At 36.8% G+C, this 23,143-nt stretch overlaps 1 long non-coding RNA gene across 2 annotated transcripts in view; it reads right to left on the bottom strand.

The window, feature by feature from the left end:
* LOC124613963 overlaps positions 1-23,143 on the bottom strand; it is a 48,711-nt gene that overhangs the window by 3,320 nt on the left and 22,248 nt on the right. Inside the window, exons 3-5 of one of the 2 annotated variants that reach the window (XR_006979664.1) lie at positions 19,774-19,868; positions 10,819-10,949; positions 7,559-7,735 (exon numbers count right to left, since the gene is read on the bottom strand). This is a non-coding gene — a long non-coding RNA (uncharacterized LOC124613963). Of the gene's footprint in view, positions 1-7,558; positions 7,736-10,818; positions 10,950-19,773; positions 19,869-23,143 lie in introns of those variants that run through there. The other variant, XR_006979665.1, reaches the window with a different exon arrangement.

Genomic DNA, 23,143 nt, shown 5'->3' with positions numbered 1-23,143 from the left:
ACTGAACTTTGTGCTGATTCGGCCACTAGAGGCTGCCCAGCCTGCTATTATGACTGCAGTTGCATGCTCAGCCATCCGGCTGCACTCTCTGTTGGATCTAATGAATATGTAGGCCAGAGTGCCAGGTTCCCTGGTCAATTGTGCACTGCTAATTGTGTTGTATTTGTATTTCATGTGTGTGTCTATGTTCATGCAATAAATTACATTGTTCATGGGTTAGAACAAATGAAGTAATGAAAAATGTGTTTGGTATGGTACCAATGGTTAGGAAGCCTGAGTTGGTGTTAGAGGAATTTTGTTTTGTTGAGAATGCACTCCTGCATATAACAAGATTGGAACTGAAAGGATATGATGGAACTCACAGACATGAATGAATAATGTAATGCAACTGTATATTGTCAGATGTGGTTTCGTTGTAGTGAAACATCTGTCTGAATTAGGCAATGTTTGGTACTATTTACATGTGTAATTCATGGCACTTGCATATGAGAAGTAAATGAAAATGCAATATTTTTGTGATGTACCAATCATAAACAGCTGCACATTCAGTTTTTTGTGCTGTACAAATTTCTTGTTTATAGTTTTGATGCTGATGATCTCAAATAATAATGTGCTACACAAAAATATTTTATTTATTAGTTATCAGTAACTGAAATGTGTTATGAATATTCTGACATGATTTAACATGGATATGTTAGCAATTTTGAAAAATTCTATATATAATGTGGATATTAATTTTTAGGTCGTATGAGGTGATTCCTTGTAAGTTTAGTTGTGATAATTATTAGTATGCTGAAGTAGTGTGTGTTGTATATTTTTCTTTTCATGTACAATGAGGGTGAGAATCTCCAAGGACATTGGCATAAGTGATAGGACATGATGAGCTGGGTGGACTTATGAAAGCCAACTAGATCTGTTTACAGCTGTCTTTCAACAGGAGATGTTTGTGTAAGTAAACAGTGAGTTAGTGGAAATATTGTAAAGCTGTTGTTTTCTATGTTTTTCTTCTCATTTTCAGAAGCAGCAAAGACTGAGTAATTTTAAAGAAATGTTTAACAAAGAAATATAGTTTTACTGTATGATATGAGTCCGTAGTTCAATATATTTTGAATGTATATCTATGGCTTGCATGATTTTTTTAGCTTCTCCTGGCAACCAGGTTTAGAATATATTCCATTTGCATATATTCTATTGTAGATTCATGGAGAATGGAACTTGTACATTCAATTTTGTTCGTGATCTATGTGACAATTTTGAAAGTAACTGCCTAGACATACTATTATATAGTCAATTAATTGGCAGTATCTGTCCATATAACCCAATGTGGGAGTTATGTGACAAAGTAGGTGGACTCTTCCGTCTGTTATATTTCCTACTCAAAAAATAACCAACTTTTTCTTTTTTGGCTAAATTTCATCTTATCTTCAATATTTTTATGTAGTGATATGCAACACTTATACCAAAAAACCTCAAGTTCTTATTTAGACTGGATTTCTCTGGAATCTATTATTCAGGTTGTTATTTCAAGTGTTCTGATTCCATTTGTGTAATTAATTTTCATTAGGACATTGTTAATTAACAAGTAAGCACAATAATTCACTGTATCCAGAAATCTATATTCCATAAAATTCGATTTGAAAGTTCAGCATTCCCACTTTCCAGAACATCAAAGTTCATAGCTGATACCATTTTTCATCACAGATTTTGTAGTAACTACTATTAAATTATGGACTTTCATCACATACTTTTATTACTTTATTTTTTCTGTGCAAAATGACATACAGCATTGATTGATTAACTTTCTGTTTAATAATTTCTTATTGTTTTATTGTATTTTTTTTTTTTGCATGGAGACACCAACTGGTGTCTTTTGCAAACGTCCTAGCATTTTTTTACAAGTTTAGTACTATATATATATATATATATATATATATATATATGTCTAAAAACAAAGATGATGTGACTTACCAAATGAAAGTGCTGGCAGGTCGACAGACACACAAACAAACACAAACATATACACAAAATTCAAGCTTTCACAACAAACTGTTGCCTCATCAGGAAAGAGGTAAGGGGAGGGAAAGACGAAAGGATGTGGGTTTTAAGGGAGAGGGTAAGGAGTCATTCCAATCCCGGGAGTGGAAAGACTTACCTTAGGGGGAAAAAAGGACGGGTATACACTCCCACACACACACATATCCATCCACACATATACAGACACAAGCAGACATGATGTGACTTACCAAATGAAAGTGCTGCTTGTGTCTGTATATGTGTGGATGGATATGTGTGTGTGTGGGAGTGTATACCCGTCCTTTTTTCCCCCTAAGGTAAGTCTTTCCACTCCTGGGATTGGAATGACTCCTTACCCTCTCCCTTAAAACCCACATCCTTTCGTCTTTCCCTCTCCTTCCCTCTTTCCTGATGAGGCAACAGTTTGTTGTGAAAGCTTGAATTTTGTGCGTATGTTTGTGTTTGTTTGTGTGTCTGCCGATCTGCCAGCACTTTCATTTGGTAAGTAACATCATCTTTGTTTTTAGATATATTTTTCCTACATGGAATGTTTCCCTCTATATATATACACACACAATAATTTATTTTATTTTAATATTAATATTCACTTAAAGAGTATAAACACTTGTCAATCAAGAAATGTTTCAGTTTCACTTTGAATAAGTTCCCTTTGTGGCACCTTATAGAGCTCGGTAATCTGTTGTATCATATTTGACCACTAATGCATGGACTATGGTCTGTTGTTTTTAATTTTGTTCTTTGTCTGTGGTAGCATTCTTTATTTCTTGTATTATAGGCATGCATATCACAGCACTTTGTTTCTTTGTTTTGATGTGTCACAAAAAATATAATTAATTTGTAAGGATACAGTGAGTAGACTGTGAGGTATTTATGATGAACAAAGATTTCCCTGCATGAATCTCTATACCTTAATCCATGGATAATTCTGATTGCCCTTTTCTGTAGGGTTAATATTCTGTTCATATGTATGTCGGCAGCACAACCCCATATCTCTATCCCGTAATTAATCTGTGGGAAAATGGTTCCATAATAAATTGTTTTTAATGTCTGATGTGGAACTACTTTTGATAACTGGCTGATTAGATGCAATGAACTGCTGATTTTATTGCATAAAAATTTGATATGGTTTACCCATCTTAGATTTTCATCTAGGTGAATACCTAGAAATCTGCAGCCTTCTGTGTCCACTACTTCAATTCCACCTATGTTACTGATAGAGGTTTGGTGTGAGTTTGTAAGTTTAAATGGCAATAACTGAGATTTACTGATATTAACTTTCAAACCTTGATCTTGGAAATAAGTAGTTATTTGCTGTAGTCCCTCAGTGGCTACCAACGTTAGCTCATCATTTTGTTTACCAAGAAATAACAGTGAGGTATCATCTGCATAGGTTACCAATTGCGAGTTGAAAGGTTGCTCTATATCATTTATGTACACTAGGAAAAGGAAAGGGCCCAAAATTGAACCCTGGGGTACACCTTGTGTGACTGTCTCATATTTGGACTGGAAATTAATGATCTGATTATTGATTTTGTAAGTCAGCATTGTACACTGCATGCGGTTAAATAAATATGTAGCCAGCAATTGCATGGATGCAGCATTTACATTGTGTGACTCAAGTTTACTTAAAAGTAACTCATGGTTTACCGAGTCAAAGGCTTTAGTAAGGTCTAGAAATATGCCAGCTGTTTGCATTCCTTGATCAAGGGCACCATACGTTTTGTGAAGAAATTCCGTAATTGCTGTGGTAGTACTATGATCTTTTCGGAATCCGTGTTGTGTCTCTGTTAAGAACTTATTTTTCAGGAAATAGTCACTAAGTTGTGTCAGCAGCACAACTTCAAATACTTTGCTGAAGACAGGTATTAATGATATGGGCCTGAAATTTGAAACCTCTTCCTTGGATCCTTTTTTATGCACTGGTTTAACTGTGCTCCATTTCAATACATTTGGAAATGTATGTTCTCTGATACTGCAGTTTACCAGGTGGGTGATTATTTTAACTAATACCTTATTACATTTTTTAATCACGATACTACTCAAACCATCCCATCCAGATGAGAACTTATTCTTTAGGTTATTTATTATCCTGCCTATTTCTTTTTCACTTACTTGTTTGAATTCAAAAGGTGGCTCTCCAAAGGGGCAGAGCTTTACCTCACTACTCACAACTTAACAGCTGCAGATATAAAGTATTTATTGAAAACATTGCAGACTTTATTAAGATCTTTAATTGTGTTTCTTTCATGTCTTATAATTAAAATTTCAGTTTCTGGCTTCGGTGTGGCTTTGCGAAATTGATTTACAATTCTCCATGAGGTCTTGGCTATATTGTCTGATTGAGCTATTTCACTGCTGTATATCTGTTTTCTTAGGTTTGAAAGCTCTTTCTTAAAGATTTTCTTGGTTTCGTTGTACTTGGCCTTAAAAACCTGCAGGTTTGTTGACTTGTGTAACACATCCAGGTCCTGGATGTTTTGCCTGAGTTTTATCATATTTGCTGGAAGTATCAGTCTGTTGGTTTTTCCACTTTGGTTATGGGTGAACACTCTTTGTATTTTCTTAACAGGGCATATAATTTAGTATGATTTGCAATATTGCAATCATTTGTTTATACAAGGGGATTCACGTTGCAGAAGAAACGTAGTGGCCATGTATTATTCTAGATATCTAACTAGTAATATTTCTTACAAATCAGATCACATTGGGTCTTGCAGTTAATCAAAAACAATAAAATTTAATCTAGCCAAATTTCAACATATAATGTAATATTCAAAATAACAGTGCACATTCTCACACATTATCACCCAAAATTGCCTGTTTGCAGCTGAAAGTAAACATTAAACATCTGTCACATGCACTGTCATTGTCGACTAACGCAACAGTTATGCACATTCTATATGAGAATTGGCTTACTGACAACTGCAAAACTCAAGAATTTTAATGCATAAAGAATTCTGTGTGTTTTCTCTTACCCAAAGGAAATAACATTTTGATTGATTTGTGTTGCAATTAGCAAGACTGTGAAGTATTATTGTTACCCAGATCAGTGATCACTAGACATGGTGGATTGTTAAGGGAAGAATTTCACTGAACTACCACAGTGTGATCTCCTTAACAAACAGCTGTAGGTCACTGATTTTGTGTAAATGTTAAATGTTTATTGCTTGTTTGACATATTGATTTTGCATGCTGGCCTAAAGACTTGCAGCAATTACTGTTTTTAGTGTAAAATCTGGTCACTGTAAAAAATAACCATAGTCTGCATTGAATGCAAATAAGTATGTTAATGCCATTTGGAATAGGCTATCTTGTATATTTTTGAGCAAACACTATCCCACACTCATGTAACTTTCAGCTGGATTGAGTTGATCAAGACAGATGCTACCAAGGCCAATACTACAAAATACGTGTCAGTTCCATGGCTTGTTAATGAGAATAGGGTAGAACATATTAAGAATAAATTAAGAGATGGTATGGGTTAAGGTGAATACAGAGAGAGAGATGCTAAAATGAAATTCATTTTATTCCATAGAAAGATTTTGCTAACATTAGCTTTCCTAAAAAGTTATCCAGAGAGTACATTAAAAGAACAAGTAATCTATTGATAACTAAAACAATAAAAATCTCATGGTAGAGGAAGAGTGAAATATATTTAAGAGTTAGAGTAACGCAAGACCTGGCATTATTTACATTCCACAAAAAATAGTGTCATATTTTAAGGAAAGTTATTAAAATACACAGAAGTGTGACTATCCTCAGATATTAATAATGCAGATAATAAGATAACTGTGTTAGATATTGTAAAATGGGGGAAACGACAATCGCCAGTTGGTATTTTTTGCTATCTCTCAAGGGCATTTTTTTATGTGGAGCATGTTACCCTCTTAGAAGAGTTTGTGTAATGGAACTGATAGCTTGACACACAACTGTTCTGACTCATACTTAATATACATAATGCCAAAAGTTAGGCTGAATAATCCAAACAATGTCAGTTCAGTAGAAAATTTTTGTGACTGGCAAAGAATTACAAAGGGAGGCCAATAAGGTTCAATTCCTTATATTTGTGAATGACCTTCGAAGTGGAATTTGTACTTTTTCCAGATAATACTAGTTCTATAATAAACTCCATTAGAGAAGAAACGCCAGAAAAGATTATAAAGGATGTTTTTCAAACAGCTATTAAGTGGTTTCTAAAAATAATTTTGAAACATGTCTGAAAGAATAAACACCGCACATTCATATAACTAACTGATCTGCCTTGATGGGCAATGGATCCACCACGTTCAGTGTGGATGCACAATTATGTCCAACCTTCTCTAGGAAGTTTTCAGTATTGAGCATGGAGGACATGGACAGGGCTTGCAGATAGGTGACACTAGATGGAATGTGCATTGGCCAGGAGGCACGCCAAGATAGTCTCCACAGTTGCAATACACACTGTGTACAGCTGGCACAGTTGTTGCCTCTGATGCCACTGAAAGTCCTGATGCAGCTGATATCAATAATCTATTCCATTTCCTTTCATTTCTTCTCTCTCTTCCTTCAATTTACATAATACAGCCATTTCAACAGTAAATGAAGCACATGACCAGGAGTCAGTAAACAGGATAAAGTCATCTGAATTTTTGGCTGCACATATTGATCAAAATTTGAATTGGAAGAAGATATTACTGAGCACCTTCAACACATTAAGTTCAGCTACTTCTGTTCTTTATTTGAGTGTGTTGTGTCTGTTCCAATGGGCAATGGGTCCACACTCAAATAAAGAACAAAAGTAGCTGAACTTAATGTGTTGAAGATGCTCAGTGTCTGTTCCAATGGGCAATGGGTCCAATATATCCAGTCTGCATGCACGAATGTCCAACCTCCTGCCAGAATCTGTAAGTAGCAAGTGTGGAGGACATTGACAGGGCCTACAGCTAGGTGGTACTAGGTGAGAATATGGGTCAGCTGAGAGGCATGCCGAGATAGTCCATGCAGTTGCGGTAGACACTGTGTCCAGGTGGTGAGTGTTTAATGCAACTTCCTAGCAAGTAGGAGATCCCAATTTTGAATACCAGTCTGGTACACATTTTCACCCATCACTGCTGATGCTGCTCAAAGTTCTGATGCAGCTGATGTCAGTAAACCCTTCCCTACCCTTTTCCTTCTCACCCCTCCTCCTTCAGTTTTCATAAGTTTTATTCTTCATATAATTGCTAGTCATGCAAATGAATTATCAATCTCCTGACATATTTTGCATATTACCACAAAATTGTGTGTTATGGGATAGATTTATTAGGTAACTCATCAATTAGAAACAAAGTATTGATTGCACAAAAATGAGCAGTAAGAATAATACGTGGTGTTCAATCACAGGTGTCATGTAGGTACTTTTTAAGGAGCTAGGCTTTTTACATCACAGTACATGTATTCACTAATGAAAATCATCATAAACAATCCATCACAATTTGAGAAGAACAGTGATATCCATTCTTACAACACTAGAGGGAAAAAAATGACCATCAGTATAAATTATCAAATATGCCAGTGGCTCAGAAAGGAGTTCAATATGCAATGAGCAAAATTTTTTATCTTTTTTCCAGTAACATTAAATGTTTGACAGGCATCAAAGTAAGTTTTAAATGTAACCTGAAATCATTCCGCCTGGACAGCTCCTTCTAGTCTGTGGGTGGATTTTTACTTATTGGCTGGTTGCCTGAAAAAAAGTAATTAATAAAGTAAAAAATAAAAATTAAAGTAATTTTTAAGTGTAGTTGCATGAGTAGGACTAAAAAATAATATGTTCATTAAAAGTTCTAGATCTACCTTTACATAGATACTCTGCAAACTACTGCACAGTGCACAATAGAGTACTAGTCATTTTCTTTCACGTTCCACTCACCAACAGAGCAAGGGATTAAACAACAGTCTAAAAGTCTCCATACAGGCCAAAATTTCTCACATCTTATCTTCATGGTCGTTATGTAAAGTGTACATTGGCAGCAGTAGAATGATTTCATAGTTGGCCTCAGAAGAAGGTTTTCGAAATTGTGCAATAGTGCCTTGGAGAAAGAGCATTGTCATTCCTCCTGGGATTTCTATTTGAGCTCATGAAGCATGTCCATAATACTTGCTTGCTGATAAACCTACTTGTAACAAAAGTAGGAACACACCTCTGAATTGTTTTGATATCTCCCTTTTATCTGACCTGGTTGGGATCCCAAACACTAGACCAATACTCAAAAATGCATTGCACTAATGTTCTCTACATCTTCTCTTTTATGGGTGAGCTACACTTCCCAAAATTCTCTCAATAAAATGAGGTTGAGTGTTTCCCTTCTGTACTACCAACCTAGTGTGCCTATTCCATTTCATATCACTCTGCAATGTTATGTCTAGATATTTAATTGAAGTGACTGTGTCAGTGTGCACCCTACTAATGCTGTATTTGAATATTACTTGACTGCTTTTCCTCTCATCTACATTAATTTAATTTTTTCTTCATTTAGAACAAGCTGCCAGCATCATACCAACTAGAAATTTTGTCAAAGTCATCTTGTGTATTCCTACAGTCACTCAATGTTGACAGCTTTTCGTACACCATAAGGTCATTCATGTATATAGAGAATAAAAGTAGTCATATTACTCTTCCACGAGGCACTCCTGATGATACACTTGCCTCTGATGAGTACTTGTTATTGAGGACCATCTATTGGGTTCTATTATTTAAAAAGTCTTCCAGCCACTCACTTATCTGTTGACCTAAACAGTATGCTCATACCTTCATTAACAGTCTGCAGTGGGGCACGTGCTTTCCAGAAATCTAGGAATATGGACTCTACTTGTTGCTCTCTATCCATAGTTATGATATCATGCAAGGAAAGGGCTATCTGAGTTTCACGAAAGTGATGTTTTGTAAGTCCTTGCTGATTTGTGGACAGAAGTGTTTCCATCTCAAGGAAATATTTTATCTGTGAATTCTGAATTTTTCAAATCAATGTTAAGCATATTGATCTGTAATCAAGCAAACCAGTTCTTTTACCTTTCTTATATACAGGAGTCACTTTCACGTTTTTCTATTGACTTGGGAATTTTCGCTGGGTGAAAGATTTGCAATAAATTCAGGCTGAGTAAGGGGCCAGTGTTGCAGAGCACTCTCTGTAAAACCAGAGTGGGATTTCATTTGGACCTGCTGACTTACTCGTTTTCAACTCTTTCAGTTTCCTCTGTATGCTGTGAAAGTCAATTTCTATGTCCTTCATGTAGGAGTCTGTACAACAGTCAAACGTAGGTATGTTTGTACAGTTCTCTGGTGTGAGTGGTTACTTCAACATGGAATTTAAAAATTAAGCTTTCCCTTTGAAGTCTTCTGTTGCCTCCCCAGGCTGGTTGGCAAGTGACTGGATAGAGGTGTTGGAGCCACTTAGTGATTTCGCATATGATCAGAATTTTCTTGGACTCTCAGCCAGATATTTTACTAATGTATGACAGTGGAAGTTGTATGCTTTGCACATTGATCTTCTTAAGTATGCACAAATTTTTACTTACTTTTTCTAATTACATTTGATTGTAAACATTTGTGCACTCTTTTTTGAACTGAGAGTGCAAGTCTCTGTTTGCTCAGCATAATTGAATGTTCAGAATTTGATTGTTGATCCTCAGAGGGTCCCTTCCATCCTTAATCAACTTACTTGGCATTTATGTCTCCAGAGGGTGATTTACAATCAGTTTAAACTGTGAGCATAATTGCTCAATGTCCATCATACTGAAGCAAAATGATGTCCGTTTATTGTCTAAGTAGAAGCTAGTGATTACGTATCTGCTTTTTCTAGTGTGAACACTCTCCTGGTCCTCTTGATGGATTTATCAGCTTTAGTAACAATTGTCAATATGTTGACACCATTATCACTGATCCCGGTTTCTATACTGACACTGTCAATAAGGTCAGGCCTCTTGTAGCTACAAGGTCTAAAATATTTCCATTGCGTGTGGATTGTCTAACTGTTTAAGGCATATTTTGGAAAATGTGTTTGGAAGTACTTTGGAAGACTGTCTGGCAGTACAACCTGTGGTGAATTTATAGATGTTGCAGTCTATACACAGCACGTTAAAGTCACCTCCACCTAATATTGCATGATCTGGATATTTCTGCAATACTGACAATAGACTTTCCTTGAATGACTCTAAAACTGTCACAGTGGAATTTGGTGGCTGGTAGAAACATTCAACATTTAAGCTGATTTCGCTTAGGCCTGCTACACACATCCAGATAACTTCATTGTCACACTCCAATTTGAACTCAACAGAGACAATATTTCTGTCAGTTGCAATGAAACTTCTCTTCCTATGGTGTCTAATCTGTCTCTCTGATATACATTCCGTGAATTACTAAATATTTCAGAGCTTTCTACTTCCAATTTGAGTGAGCTCTCAGTCCCAAGACTAATTTGGCCATGATAAATTTCCTGGAAGGTAGTAAATTCAGGAACTTTGTTATGAATACTTTGACAAGACTAATTCTGGCATAGGCAGAGGTACTTTAACATTCTTCCTACACTCCATATGCAAGTGGAATGGAAACAAACTGTATTGTGTGGTACAATGGGAACAAGGGCACCCATATAATAGTTTGCAGGGGAGGAGAGGGTCTATAGCTTGGGGCAGTCTATATGTTTAATATTTTGCAAGATAAATGATGACTTGTAAGTAGCCATAAAAAATTTTCAGACCTGACCAAGTTAAAAACCAATGTAATACTGACCATTATTTTGTAGAAAGAAAAATATCAGAATACACTACCTTTTTCCTTTTGCTGAGAGTCTGGGTGCACTTGAATGGGAAGTATCACTTGATGTGCACTTCACAGTGGTTTGCAGGTTACAGATGTAGATTTAGATGTAGGACTGTACTGTCTGGCTGAGGCTCAGTACCTGGAGCAGCAGTGAATCATAGAGGACAATTCATTTCAAACATGAGGTTTCTATAGCTGTGGTCTAATTGTTTTATGAGCGTGCTTCATTTAAAATTTCATTTATCAGTCTTTTTAGCAATTTTAGAACAGTAATATAACAACATAATAAAGGTATCTAAATAATGAAATGTAATTTCATCCAACAATGTCACTTCTGAAAAAAAGTTGTATTTTGGAAACCTGAATTTTTTTCTCAGTGGACTTTTGTCAGTTACGTATAGACATTCTTTTTCTTTGTAACTCTGTTTTCTGCCTTTCAGTCTTCTCACCTTCAAATTAACTCTCCAAAAACACAATGCAATATGAACAGACATTTTAATGGTAGAATCTGCTCTTTCGATTGAATGAGTTCTGCTATAGTTTCTTTGTCAAATTCATAGTTGAAAGAAGTATCAAAGCATTATCTTTAAATTTAGCAAGGATATCCTCAACCTATATTTTATTTTTATCTAAAGAGTAACTCACATAATGTCCCTGATACTTCACAAAAGTCATCTCAAAAGCCTTCTGTGAACTAATTGTAGTGACTTAATATAAAAACATGTTCCACTCTTAGGTTCATAAATCTCACATTAAGTAAAATATTCAGATGCCCATCCACCACTTGAATTAATTAAAGGCATATCATATAATTTGTTCATAATAGCAAACAGTAAGTCAGAATTTGTTGCTCAATTATGTTCAATCAACAGGAAATAAGAAAAAAATTGCCATTAATATTTTAGTACATGTTTAGTTGTGTGTGGAGTACATCTGGTTTATACAGTTTCACACTTCAGTATTAGTGAATGTGCTATAAAGAAGTTTTATCATACATGTGTTGGCACTTAGTTTGTTTCCTGTTCCACAGATAATTTGAATGATTCTCTTATCAAACTGATATGGATTGAGATAGGCTATAGGATATGTATATGTGATTAGTGTTAACATTACTCCTGCAGGTATGCTTAACACTGGTTCTAAGAACTTCACAGGAGAGTTGATGTCTGTCTTCAAGCACAACAAATGGTGTGTTCAAGGTTTTCATCATTTCTATAACACTATACTGTGAATCAAATAAACCTGTGATCATTCGTGCAGGTCTTCTTTGTGTACATTTAATATCTGTTATTAGTCCTGTATTATACTCATTCAGCTTTAAAGGACATTTGAGCAATATTCTAGGATGAATCATGCTAGTGATTTGTAAGCAGCCTCCCTAGTATATTAACTGTGTTTTCCTGGTTTCCTACTGATGAACTGAAGTCTGCCACCTGCTTTCTTTACAATAGAGTCTATGTGGTTATTCTATTTCCTATCCCCATGAACTGTTACATCTAAGTATTAATATGAGTTTAGTGGTTCCGGTTCTGACTCCTTGATGTTGTAGTCATAGAGTACTATGATTTGTGGTTTGATACATGCCTACAGTTCTACATTTCTGAGCAGATAAAGCAAGTAGCCAATTCGTACAACAGTTTGAATTCTTAACACCTAACTGGAAATTGGTGTGGCTTTCTTTTATGGTACTCCACAGCATACTTGCTTGGATCACACCTGAAGTGCAAATTGCATAGCAGAGTTCAGATTCTGCTTAAACATTAGGGTTAAAGGAGACTATTTTATAATGTAACCATCTCACAGTCATACAGTTGATGCCACGACCATTAACCAATTTTGCTGTTTGTTACTGAATTCTCTGACTTTCTAGACGATAACAAGTCTGAGAATTTCATTTCATTGACATCAGATTTTTGGGGGTTGATTTTTTTTCCTTGTCTAATGATGACCATCCAGTCATTTGGTGTTTAAATGCGCAAAATTTTCCTACTGGCTTTCCCTGGCAAAACCAAAATCACTTCATTACGTAAGTAACAATTCTAGGTACTAAGAATTTGGATCAACAGCTCAGACTTCATCCTCAGATTTTGAAAAAAGTTCAAGGGAGACAATGACATTTTAATGATCTTGTTTTGGCCAGTACAAGTGTCTCAATATAAGATTATTTCATTATTTTTTGAGGCTACACACCCTTACAGATTTCTCTTCAGTCCTTAAGAAATGTTTGGACCTAACACCTTTAGGATTTCTGGAACCAGTTCTCTTCTTAGACCTCATATTTGGACTTTACTAAAAAAATTCCCAAATTACACATTTTGCGAATGTAATTACTAAGTTCCAAATATTTCAAATATTACCAACAATTGATGACATCCATACAATTTATATTGTTCTACAGATGAATAAATATTTCAAGTAATCATTCAGATGGAATGAAATATGTTTTCTTTCTCTCATCTTCTTTGATTTGATTGTGGCATGGCGACTTGGAGCAGGGCTGTTAGCAACAAGGCCTTTAGTTGAAATCTTATGCACTTTCTTGTAGTGTACTCATGCCCACAGATCCACTACCATAGCATAATACTCCTCTTCCACTTCTCAGGATGTCTAGAACATCTTCTCCCTATGTTCTCTGCTCCACCTTCATTGCAGACATTAGTTTCAGCTGCTGCAAAAGTCCTGCCTTCCTCAGCAGCTATGTACTCTCCTGCATTAATAGAAAAATGTACTAACATAACATGCAATAACTGTGTAAGTATCATAAAGTGTTGTTATCACACATTTAAGCTCAATGCCCCAATCTGTTGATTAGCTCTTTTGTTAATTCTCATTTGCTAGCTCTACAAAGTAATTATTGGCTTACCTGCGCTAGAATGCTGATGTTATGATGTGTTAACTACAGTATCTTTAGACAAATTACTCACAATCATCACTCCAATTTAATCGGAGCTCATATACTGACAAAACAAACCACACAAACTGTGACAATGGACATATTCCCATTGTCCTCCAAACAAAAGACCACTTACCTTTATGCTCAATAGTTTTGCCAATCCGAGGGCAATTTGCAATATCTGGACATGAGTATTTCATGTTTTGAAAGCAGCTTCATAAATAGTACTTAACCCTCCGTTACTTGCGCAAAAATTTGTGACGTGGTCACTTGCATGGATGACAGGTGTCATCCACAAAGCAAGTGGTCTATTTGTATACTTTGAATGGTCTTTATGACTGATTTTATGGTTTTTTATTAAATCTAAATCGACCACTCGAAGAACAATATCTTCAGCTGGATTACTGGCATTACATGGTCCCTCTTGTTGCCTACTGACGTACGGTTCTAAATTCAAAGTGTAAGCTGTTTATACATCAGCCAAAGCAAACACCTCTAACCCATACTCTGCTAGTTTGCTAGGTATATATTGCCTGAATGGAATGGGCAGTTTCCACTAAGTTCCAAAAGCTGTTTGTCAACAGTAAGATATTCACTAGGTGAAAAATATTTTTGGCAATTGTTCGTGAATAATTCGAGTACCTCTCTGTGAACACCTCTGTCATGGATATTATCAAACCTAAGACATATCAACAGAAACCTGAATTGGTTTTCACTTGTGCATTAATAACATGATTAAAGTCCGTTTTCCTTTGTGTTATCCCACAATTTCGATATACTCTTCCTAGAACATTTCAAAGATCCACACAGATGCAACAAACCAATGAAATTTCTGATCTCTATTGCATCTGTTTCTTTAGCGTCCCTTTCCCTAGAGATGTTACCATGAACTTCAGTGACGGATATATTACTGCATCTTGCAATAATGCTTATTATGTTTTCATTCAAGAACAAATTAAGAATTTCTTTTTCTGTCTCTTTTTATACGAGATTGATTTTTTGGTCCAGGCAAATGCATAATAATATTACAAGATTTGCTTCTAACAATGATAGGATATTTATTTTTTCTCCATTTAGTTATTCCATCTTTCCCTAAAAGAAATGCCACCTCTTGAGTTACTTCCCCCTGTGACTCATATTCATCATTCTCTGGCACCTCTTGTTCTGTTCCTGAATCATATCCGCTTTCATGAACACAGTCCTCAGTCTCTGAGTCAGCGCTATCACAGTGAGCATCTTCATCACTCAGCTCATTGAACCATTCCAACCACACATTAGAATCTCTATTAAACTCTGTCAGAGGTTTTTTTTTATTTTTATTTTTTTTTTTGACATTTCTTCCACAATCTAAAAATAAAGGGAATACTAGGTAACACGGTAGGTAACTGTAGTCAGTTTCAATATGCCCAAATTTATGCACATGAAAGATCGATTGAATCTAGGAAAGCAGTAAAGTAATACAGACTTACTTTGTTTCAGATTGTGGCAGCAGACCTCACACAGATGACTGGTGTCCTCCAGACTATAATAACGTTTCATAAACAATGTATCTTTTGTAACTGAAAGCCAACAATGATTGGAGCTAACTGCTGGAGAGTTAACAGAAAGGTACCGAAAATGGCGTGATCTCAATCCTGCCCTGTCAGACAAAATTGAGTGGGAAAGTCATGTGGATGACGAGTGTCATCTGTCTGAGCGACGGAGTGTTAAAAGTGGAATAAGTTTAAAATGACAAAAAATTGACTTGATTCCTTTGTGCTCTGTGTGCCCTATACACTCAAGCAAGCTGAAAAGGTGTTGATTAATGAGTGTAGTGGTCAATGAGAGAACCCAACTGCAAATTCTGGCCTAACCTTCAGCCAGATTTCTGTACCTACTATTATGTGAGCTCCACTACCTTTTTGGAGTGCTTCTTTATAGAAACTTCATTCTGTATGCATTTGGTAACTATGAATCTAATAGTGTATCTGAATCTGACTGAAAGTGAGAGTGGAGGGGCTTTTTGTTGTTCTTAGACTATTAATTCAGGATCTTGTACCTCTATCATTATGGGTACTACGTAGAGCCACCTACCTGAAAAACTTTTGTATGTGCCCCACACACAGCCAGCCACCAGCGTACCAGCCTCTAATGCATACTGCATCCTTGAGGCTCTTAAAGAAACCCTAGAGATCTCAGTCAGATGATACACGTATAGAAAGTCACAGCCTAGCATGACACAGAATCTTCAAATTCTATGGTTCAAGCCATCTACTCAGCTTCAAACCACGGGACCTATATTGGTTCTTGTGACAATGCTACAGATTGTGAGTTTCATTGAAATCCAATATGTAGTGCTGGTCTTACCAATCTGCTATGTTAGTCAATGGAATACCTCAAATATGATATTGAATCCCAGGCAGCAGGCATCAATTGTTCCAATATACACCACAGTCTGCAGGTGCTTGCAGCTGATTCTGTCAAGAGATGCCTGATCAGTTTCTTAACATGTTGACTGAAATCCCCAGGCATACACAAAGAGTGCTCAAGATGATTGTTTCCTGAAGGGGTCCTACTTTTCACTGGATGTTCTAACTGCCAACCATCAGCAGACCCCTATGGTGTTGCACTTCCTTCCTCAGTGCACAGCAGGCTTCTCAACAGGTGAAGTGGGTTTCAGTGTCTGAGTTGCAGTGTCAGTTGGAAAGAGCATCTTGATCTCATTCTCCCTGGTCTCTGTTTCCCCTGTAAATGGACCTCAGACCTACCAGTGGCTCACCACTCACAGTCATGTTGACAAGTACTGATGGGAAATATACACTGAAGCACCAAAGAAATTGACATAGGCATGTGTATTCACATACAGAGATATGTAAACAAGCAGAATACAGCACTGTGATCGGCAACGCCTGTATAAGACAACAAGTGTCTGTCACAGTTGTTAGATTGGTTGCTGCTGCTACAATGGCAGATTATCAAGATTTAAGTGAGTTTGAACATGGTGTTACAGTCAGCACATGAGCGATGCAACACATCTCCAAGTTAGCGATGAAGTGGGGACTTCTTCATACAACCTTTTCACAAGTGTACCATGAATATCAGGAATCCAGTAAAACATCAAATCTCCAACACTGCTGCGGCCAGAAGAAGAACCTGGAAGAATGGCACCAGTGACAACTGAAGAGAATCATTCAACATGACAGAAATGCAATGCTTTCACAGATTGCTGCAGATTTCAATGCTGAGCCATCAGCAAGTGTCAGTCTGCGAACCTCTCAACAAAACATCATTGATATGGGCTTTTGAAGCTGAAGGGCCACTTGTGTACCCTTGATGACTACATGACATAATGCTTTATGCCTCGTCTGGGCCCATCAGCACCGACATTGGACTGTTGATGACTGGAAACAAGCCTGGTTAGCCAAATCTTGTTTCAAATTGTATAGAGCAGATGGACATGTACAGGTATGGAGAAACCTCATGAATCCATGGACCCTGCATGTTATCAGGGGACTGTTCAAGATGGTGGAGGCTCTGTAATGGTTTGCGGCATGTGCAGTTGGAGTGATATGGGACCCCTGAGATGTCTAAATATCAGTGTGATACATTCATAAGCATCCTGACTGATCACCTGCATCCATTCATGTCCATTGTGCATTCTGACAGACTTCTAAAATTCCAGCAGGACAGTGCGACACCCCACACGTCCAGAATTGCTACAGAGTGGCGCCAGGAACACTCTTCAGAGTTTAAATGCTTCCACTGGCCACAAACTCCCCAGACATGAACATTATTCATTATCTGGGATACCTTGCTACGTGCTCTTCAGAAGAGATCTCTACCTCTCATACTTTCACAGATTTATGGACAGCCCTGCAGGATTCATGATTTCAGTTCCTTCCTGCATTTATTCAGACATTTGTCAAGTCCATGCCATCATACTGCAGCACTTCTACATGCTCAAGGGGTCCCTGCATGGTATTAGACAGGTGTACCAGTTTGTTTGGCTCTTCAGTGTATATACTTATGAGAAGACAGTTTCCATGAGTAGTTCAATGAACACACATTTGTTACAGTTACACATTGCTTGGCAGTAGTCAGAGCATTTTCCATCTACTTATGAACAGCAACCAACCCATGCTGTATCTGAGAACCTGTAATGTTTTTGTGACTAGTAAATAAGTAGCTTTAAATTAATGTTACTGACACTCTTTCAGTCTTTGGAAATGTTGCTTAATCAGAATGTTGGATCACTGCATGGAAGATATTTCAATCTAAGATCATGTTCTTTGAATCTTTGACACATGTAATGGTAATTCATATCAGTGCACTTACTTTTCTGGTGGTACTCTGGTTTTCAGTAATTTTCATACTGATCAAGTTGTCAGTAGTTAAAACTGCCTTAAGATAGTGGAATAAAATGAAATCTGTAAGCAGACTTGTTAGTCAGACAATCTCTTTAACTGCCTGACTGCAATACAGAAGACTTGAGTTGCAGATAGTGCTACTACTCTCTATTTTGTTGAACTCCATGTTACAGTTGGTTCACTTACTTTAACATCTGATTGGTTGTGGATTGCCTAGTTTCTGTGTCACTGTCATAATCTGCACCTTTGCCTGAATTTGTTTTGTGGAAAATAAAACCCACAGTCTGCAACACCTTTAATATAATTCATTATTTTCTTATGACAGTTGCATGAGTCTTCATTATTTTCTGAAGTTTCTCACTTGCACTGTTAAATGAGAAGGTAATGTGTGTGTATACTCCTATCAACAAATTTCTCAGACTACCCACATTTCCTTGTGGTTTTTCTTGTGTATGCTCTTACACATTTCATGAGATTCTATGGAACATGTTTCAGGGTTAATACCCTCCATAGTGAAGTGTTATACTGTATTCATAATATAGGCCTATGACTGTAGAAGAATATAATAATCTGCTAAAAATTCTATCTGTAAGCCCAAATGAAGGTCTGGAAATACTTAAGCTGTAGTGCTGAGTTTACAAGCTGCCAGCAGCAAGTATTTTGAACTTCATAAAGTAACTTAAAGCAGTTTTAATAAGGTTATGCAGACTAACTACTGCATTGTTCTTTGTGAAGTCTTTAATGTTGAGTTTCTGTCAAATAGTCTTGATTAAGTACACCTAGAGTTGTTGACGTCCAACCCTGAATTGCTTGGCACTGGAAAATTCCCTTTGAAGATTGAAAGACGTACCATAGTGCTGCAGCCACTGACAATTTATTCAGGTCTCAAAAACCTGTAATGATTTAACTGTAAATCCAGTAGTTAGCATTTAAGTTTGACCTATTAATCAGGCTCCTTGAAAGTCTTCATCTTCTTCTACAGCACAGTTTCTGATTCATAAACACCTGTGCCACCACACAACCAAATATGACCGATGTCAGAAGTTATTGTTAGTGAATATTAATTACCAACAGCTGAGAGAATATTAATTACCAACAGCTGAGAGGGAGAGAACAAGAGTCCAAGCAGAACTGAAGCAAATACTTCTGTCTCTGTTTACAAGATCTTTTGCTACTTTCATCTGGAATGATTCCTTAATAACACTGTCCCAACAGATGGAAGTTCATATCAGAATCTGTGTGTTGTTATAATCAGTTGGAATGACAAATAGGGAGACAACATTTTGCAATAGCAGACTTACTTGGCTGTTATAAGCATGTGTAATTCATGTGCTCTATACAGCGGTCCTCCAAGATCCCAAATGTCTGATCAAAATATGACAGGCCACAGATGCATAGGATATGCAGACATCTGCATTACACATACAAAGATCATCCTTTACAGTCACTAAAAGTACCCTAATCTTTGACAGTGGTCAAAAAACACATTTCACACCATCTTTCTGTAGAATAAGATTAATCTTTTTGGAAATGTTACCTGTATAAGGCAAATGACATTTGGCTTAATTGACTGATTTTTATTTGGTGCAATTTGACTACATCATGTACAGTGTGTACTTGTAATAGATAACATATCAGCTTAATCTAATGTTTTAAAATATTTGACCTACATGTTAGAGCTTAAAACAAAAATTTGGTAAATATGACAATAACTTTGTACATACATTTGCCTCCATATTGCCATGTACTGCGATGCACACACTAGTGATGTAGTGGTTAGTATTGCTGGCTGGCATGCTGCAGGGCACCAGTTCAAACCCTACCACAAGAAATTATTTGTCACTAAGTATTGGTAAGTTTTGGAAGGTTCTTGCAATATATTATGTCTGTAATGTTTGTATATTATAGAATATTCAATGTGTTCCTAAATACCAGCATTCTGGAATATTCAAAGTTTTTATAAATAGCTGCACTCGTCACTGATGGCTCAATTCTGTTCTGGCCAAATACTGGTGTTTGTAATAAATGTACTTTCAGTGATAGTTGTTCTGTTTTCACTGATGACTCTGATTTCAGATTTGGACATGATTCTAGTTATGACATGACAATGTTTGTATCAATTCTTAAAATTACACTGTTTTACAAAAAAGTGAAGCACCCCTGAGACATGCTCAGATGTCAATGTGACATTGTACACATACACAGAATTGCTTGGTGTGCCAATGGTGACAGTTGCAGTTCTCCATGACACAGAGAATGGCCACCAGAGTACATTAGTGTCATTCATATTTAGTGTTGTTAACAAGCCTGGTAGGGTATATAAAGGATATGAACACATCAGATGTTGAGAGAGTACTGTAAAGCAAATGGAAATGAAACATATTCATGTGAGGCAGTGTTGTTATCACCAGACAGAGTTGGAAATTGGCCTTACTGAGAGCCTCCATTTCATCACCTGATCTAATCATGCATATCCAAAATAATGGGGCTTTCAGATGCAACAGTGGTGTGATGGGGTATTTGAAAGTAGGCATACTCATCGTCAAGGTTCGAGGTTCAAGTTTGTAGTCTGACCACTATAAGGGAGGATTGTCTTATTGTGCACCAAGTACATTGTAACACCTTCACCTCTGTGCCTGCCATCTGAGAATAAATAATAGAATACCTGCAACATTCTGTATCATCCCACACCATTGGTCAATGACTAGCAGTAAATGGACTAGGGGATTACCATCGCATAGATAGGCTGCCATTAACACTGCAAAATAAGCAGCTGCATCTGACATGGTGGCATGACCTAGAAGCATGGACTTCTGATAAATGACATCACAATATGTGGTTTTGTGGTGTGTGGAGCAATCAGATGTGACTTCAGGTCATGGCTGGTAATGATTGATGGGACTCGGATGCCGGAATGGTACATCACAAACATCCTGCATCCTTGTGTGTTACTTATCAATTGACAGTTATATGGTGCAATTTTTTATTAATGCAATGCTCACCCATATAGGGCATGTGTGTGTATGAACTGTCTGCAGCATATTGAGGTGCTCCCATGGCCAGTAAGATTCCCAGATCTGTACCTGATAGCACATGTGTGTTACCAGCTAAGATGTCAACTCCATCCCAATGCTATGTAGGGAATCAAGGACCATTTACAATAGGTGTGGGCCAGCTTGTCTCAGAAAAGGATAAAACTGTTTTATGACACCCTTTCCAATTGAATCAGTGCATGCATCTAGGGCTGAGAGCAGTGTAACATGTACTATTAAGTGGTGTACTGTCATATTCTTTGTAAGTTTCACTTGATATTGTAATCACTAAAATAACATCACACACTCTCTCAAAAGGTGAAATTTGATTTTTTCCCTCCTTTACTTAAGGATGTTTCACCTTTTTATCAGGCAGTGTATTTAAATGCTGTTTAAATCACAGTAGTACAAAACCATTATTTTCATGCACATTACATACAGATAATTGCAATTAAATATATATTGATAATAAAACATTGCTCATTATTTATGTATTACTGCCTGTAACTACAAAAATCTTTTTGCTCTAAATAATCATAATAATATGATGTATGCCACAGCTTGTAAATTTTTCAGTTAGAGCCATGTGGGCGATTGTGTCAAAAGCTGTAGACAAATCCAGAAATATAGTAGATTCAGAGTTTCTTTTGTCTGAAATGTTGAATTCTACCTTTTGAAAACTGTCTTGTGTCAGAATAAGAATACTGTGTTTCTCAAGGAATTTGATTTACCTACTGTATTAGTTTTTCTAATATTTTTGAGAAACCAAGTATTAAAGACAATGGGATGTAGGTGCCATTCTTGTATATTGGCACCACTTTGCTTATTTTTAATTTTTTTGGACTGAGCAGTTTGCTACATTCAAAAGACCTTCTGTTATTTCCTCACTCACATGCTTTATTATCTGATTAGATATTTCATCATATCTTGTAGATTCCTTGTATTTTAGTCTCTGAATAGTTTTTATAAGTTCCTGCTTTGTCACTGGTTCCAGGAACAAAGAATGGAATGGTTGCTCAAATTTTCTAGGTTTAGAATTTGTTAAGCCTTGTTATTTGGGTAATGGACAGTACTTCTTATGATACTGTCTCTGATAAGTCTGCAATTTCTCTGTTAGTGTGAGATCCTTTATGTTACAGTGTAAAGTCAAATGCCGGCATTCCAGTCAGGAGCAACATGGAAGAGAAGGTTGTGAGAAGTCAGCCAGTCACATGCTGACTGACCCTCCTTCTGGGATGGGATGACAATACGACAGCACTGGCCAGTATGTGAAGTGGACATAAGCACCGTACCCGTCTGGTGCAGCCCACTTCGATAGCAGCTTCAAGATTAATGACTTGGATAGGAGCTTCAAGATTAGCCACTTCAATAGCAGTTCAGGACAGACTTTCATCAGTTAGAGATCAGTGGTAACTGCAAAGCCTGATTATTTCATATGTCACCCATTACTTGCAACACATCTGTGTGGTTGCCAAAGTTAAGTATTGTAATTGTTCTTATTGTAATGAAACTCATGAATATGAGTTGTTTGATTGTTTGTGTAGCAAACCAAGTGAGCAGGCTTCCTAGTCACAACAAGATTGACAATGAGGCTGGATGAAAGATTGGCGATGAAGTGAACAAATACCATCACGACAACCTCTTACCAGAGCAAACTGGCTGCCACAGATTTTTTTTTTTTGTCATGGGCTTTTGTGTTTTGCTGGCACCTTAAATCTGCCTTTTCTTTTCTTTGCATGGGTGTGTTTACATGTTTTAATAGTTTCTCTTATAGTATTTTTTCTATTCAGTGTTTTCAGGTGGGCGCTGCAGAGATTTTCTTTGCTTGTCTGTTTATTGAATTTGCCTATTCCAAAATGAGCAGCCCACCTCTCCCACCTTCTTTTCAGGCACTTGAGCCACAAGCAATAGATGCAGTACAGCTAACACAGATGTTTCAGTTTCAGATGCAGCAGATTGCAATCCTTCTCAATATGGTACAGCAGTTACTCACAAACCGAACCACAAATGCAATCCAACATGCAATAACTGTAGCTCCAGGGGTCATACCACCAGTATAATG

Source organism: Schistocerca americana, chromosome 4, assembly GCF_021461395.2.
Source record: "Schistocerca americana isolate TAMUIC-IGC-003095 chromosome 4, iqSchAmer2.1, whole genome shotgun sequence".
Taxonomy (NCBI): Eukaryota; Metazoa; Arthropoda; class Insecta; order Orthoptera; family Acrididae; genus Schistocerca; species Schistocerca americana.
The sequence above is the reverse complement of the archived record's forward strand: the minus strand, read 5'-3'. Positions and strand labels throughout refer to the sequence as shown.